This window comes from Hypomesus transpacificus, chromosome 9 (genome assembly GCF_021917145.1).
Source record: "Hypomesus transpacificus isolate Combined female chromosome 9, fHypTra1, whole genome shotgun sequence".
Lineage (NCBI taxonomy): Eukaryota > Metazoa > Chordata > Actinopteri > Osmeriformes > Osmeridae > Hypomesus > Hypomesus transpacificus.
The window spans coordinates 13,218,716-13,222,622 of record NC_061068.1 but is presented as its reverse complement, the minus strand read 5'-3'; the positions used below and the strand labels follow the sequence as shown (position 1 = coordinate 13,222,622).

The window sequence follows — 3,907 nt, the reverse complement described above, 5'->3', positions numbered from 1 at the left end:
GACAATTCGTAGAGGAGGCTATAGGCTAAACTTGCCATGTATTAACAAAGGGGTTTGTATATAAAACTAACCTACCTCTTACCTTTCCTCTATATTTATGTGACAATCATATTTTGATCAGTTTGCTCTGTCATGCACTGTAATATTATATTAATTTAAGTACAAATATATGCACGGATTAAATTACATTTATAATGCAGCACAAAGATAGGTAATTCAAAACTATATTTGTAATTCTTTATTGTATACATATACTATGACTACATACATCAATGGAACTCAATTAGAACTGCATGCATTCTGCTGTATACGTAATGCCTTCTGCATATGGGTTTCATAAAAAGTGTTACATTTTATAAAATAAATTGGCAGTGGCTGAACAATGTAACAGATGTTGACATAATTGCTGCATCTTGACAACTCCTGAATGGTCCTAAACACGTTTGCTACACCTGCAAAAGATTAGGGAAAATGTATGACAGTGTAACCAATGAGTTATATTTGTACAACATAAAAAATAAATATGTATACAAGTGTATATATTAAATTAGGAACTGATTCCAGAACTGATTTTATGAAACAATTTCAGAACTGATTTTATGAAATAATTTCAGAACTGATTTTATGAAATGATTTCAGAACTGATTGACAAACTATATAACATATATGATATACACAGCTATATAGAAAACAACTCTGTGTCCTCGAAAATCTGTAAAATACATAAAAACAACTTTACAGCGAGAACATACAAACTCTTTTAGATTATTTACAACAGGCAGGCATGATGAATGAAAACACTTGCCACACCTCCTGCAAGAAACCAGGGGCTTGACTCCCTTCCGGATGGTCCTCCTGCAGATGCAGTGCACGCTAACCTCCATAGCGTACACTGGCTTGGCCGTGGGACACCGTGTGGAGCTGGAGAATGGTGTCCAGGTGCCCAGCCTGAAAGCAGGAAAAGAGGTGGTGACGCATAGTGGACTGTTCATACTCCACGCATGCTGGGTCCTCACCTCTGCAGAGAGTGAGACTGTTTGCGATTGCAAACAGCCCACAATCTGAGCTGCCTCTCTGCTGCTGGACATCAGGCCACTGCAGTCGGACCTGGGAAAGACAGAAGACCAGTTATTAGAGAAATGAACTCCTCGGTTTTGCTGTGACCAGAGGAGTCATAGACATTAACTGTACCTACCTTGCAGTTGATGTCACTTACCGTTACCCAGTGATTGGCACAAACATTTAAAATTTGAACAAACCCCTGGGTTGATGCAGGCACAGAGGAGAGGAAGGCGAGGGATGCTGTGGCGTAGAGGCCTCCTACATGGGGATGTTGTGCCTGTAAGAGAGCCTGAGAGTGGTCAATGGAAACATCATCCAGCCAACAACATGGCGAGAGAACTGTGGCCCTTAGTACCTCCACCCTGCTCAGTGAAGCTGGACAGGCCAACCCCCGCTGAACACCTGTGATGATGACATCACAGTCCTGGACATCCTGAGAGAAGACAAATTGATTAATAACAAGATAGGCATCAACAAATTCATGTTTGAATAATAAAATGAATAGTGATATAAAGCAACACAGCTAGTTTACCTGAAGACAGTCCTGCTCCAACTCTGAGCACAGTGGTTCAGGCCCATCCAAACACACTGTCTCAGATGGATGGGACACAGGCTCCTGGAGTCCAATGCATGTAACCTAAAAAACATAATAATGTTAGATTATAGGGACTGGCAAAAAGGAGTAGATGCTGTCTTGTGACTGTATTCAGCCACTATAATTACAATTTTTTAAATTATTACTGAATGCTTTTTTTATGTACCTGAAGTGAGTCCCCCTCCGGCTCAGAGCTTAGCAGTTCAGGGTCATCAGAACCCACTGGCTCGGGTGGATGGGACACAGCTTCCTCTGTGGGGGGGCTAGCTCGGAATCCTTATTTCAATCACATAGTAACAAAGAAAGGTAATCTATCAAATGTGGTGACATAATGATTTTTTGTTTTGAGAACTGTGCTATAAGTTACACTCACTCTTCAACAGAGGCTTCACTGAGGCATAGGGTGTCCTGGTCTTCAGTTGTTGGACGTCCAAGGTCTCCAACTGCACCAAGTTGTTGTCTCCAACATCAGTCACCCTAAAGAAGACATGCTATAATGGCAAAACTGGCTTCAAATCACTACCTTCTCATTCTGACTACTGTTAAGTCTATTTACCGGTACTTTGTTGGCCAGTCTGGATCCATTGTGCGTCCAGGTCTCCCACGCTTCCTCTCGTCCTTCTTCAACACCTCCATGCCTGGGATGACTTTAAAGCGTTTGGTCCCCTTCTTGGTCCTCCTCCGGTAGGCCTCCTTTTGTTTCTCCTGGGCTTTATCCACGTTCAGTCGCACCTTGACCGTTCAAGAGAAAGGAAAGCAACTAAGCTATATACTGTCTAGTGTTTTATAACTTTGTGTCAGTGATGCATTGTTATTAAGTTAACAATTACTTAGCATTTGTGAAAGCTACAGTGCACAGTTGTGTAATATGTCTTGTAACGTTAGGTCATTTCTCTCACCTTGTCGAAAACCTCCTCATCATTGCTAGCCCTGGTCTGGAGGTAGTCTTCGAAGGCACCCTCACCAGGCCCGTCAACTTCAACCTCATGAGGAAGGTCACCTGTTATCTGAAATTACATGATAATACAGAACATGCAGCAGATAATTGCATGAAGTTAGAGTTTTTTTTTAATTCTGTTGCAAATATATTGTTTATATATAAATAATATATAAGAATAAAATATCAAAAGTTAACATACCTCGGTTGACAGCCGTGGCTCCCGACCGTACATCAGTCGGTAGGGTGAATACCTGGTGGAATCCTGAACACTGGTGTTATGTGCAAACAAGATTACCTTCAGGTTATCCTCCCACCGTTCTTGATGCCCATCCAGAGTCTTCCCGATGGCCCTCTTCAGCGTCTGGTTGGTCCTCTCATCCAGCCCGTTGGTCTGGGGATGGTAGGCGGATGTAATACGATGCTTTGCCCCCCACTTCTCGAACAAGATCTGGTTAACCTAAATAAGTACAAATGTAATCATTAGTTTGGTTTATGTGTGTAGTATATCCTCAACACTCAAATCCAATGTTTTATTTATCATCTACTTGACCTTGTTCCAGAACTCTCTGTCCTGGTCCGTCAGAATGACCTCTGGTGCGCCATGGGTGTGGAAGATGTCCATCAGGGCCTGGGATGTTGCCATGGCAGTCTTGTCCTAGCAGTACATAGAACACATGAAAATACATGGAGCTATAATATAGTTGTTATATTAAAATATGAATTTTTTCAAGGAGAAAATTGAGATACGTGTCTACTAAATGCACAGATGTAACTCACCTGGATGGGAATGGCCTCCACCCACTTGGTGAAGAAATCCGTCGCTGTGAGGCAGTAGCGATTCCCATTCCTGGATGCCTTGAACGGTCCGATGAGGTCTACACCTGGCATACAGTCAAATACATGTTTTGGCGTTAAGTAATCGTGGGAAACTTTCATTTAAATGTGGAATTAGTAGAACTCACCAATCATGTACCAAGGTGAAACAGGCTTGATGCTTTTCAACTCCGGTGCCTCTGTCTTCACCTTCTCAAATTTCTGACAAGGCACACAGGTGCGGACCTTGAAACAAACGATCAAGAGCAAGTTGAGACAATGTGTGCTTCTTAGCAGTGTGTCAACAACAATATTGTTACAGTTTGTAATTTATATAGGTTTTTTTCTTACCCAGTCTTCCACATCCTTGACAATGCCAATCCAGTAGAAGCGCTGGTTGATCTTCCCCAACATGCGCTTTACTCCGAAATGGCCGGCCCGAACCTCGGTCAGCACTGCCTCCCTTTCCTCGTCAGACATGATGACCCTCCTTGGTG

The 3,907-nt window shown here is 42.4% G+C and overlaps 1 long non-coding RNA gene across 1 annotated transcript; it reads right to left on the bottom strand.

Moving 5' to 3' along the window:
- Nucleotides 1–1,327: 1,327 nt before the first annotated feature.
- On the bottom strand, nucleotides 1,328–1,907 carry LOC124471697. Its single transcript, XR_006956555.1, has 3 exons — nucleotides 1,824–1,907; nucleotides 1,595–1,699; nucleotides 1,328–1,495 (listed from the first exon to the last, which is right to left on the bottom strand). It is a non-coding gene; the product is annotated as an uncharacterized LOC124471697 (long non-coding RNA).
- Nucleotides 1,908–3,907: the final 2,000 nt, after the last annotated feature.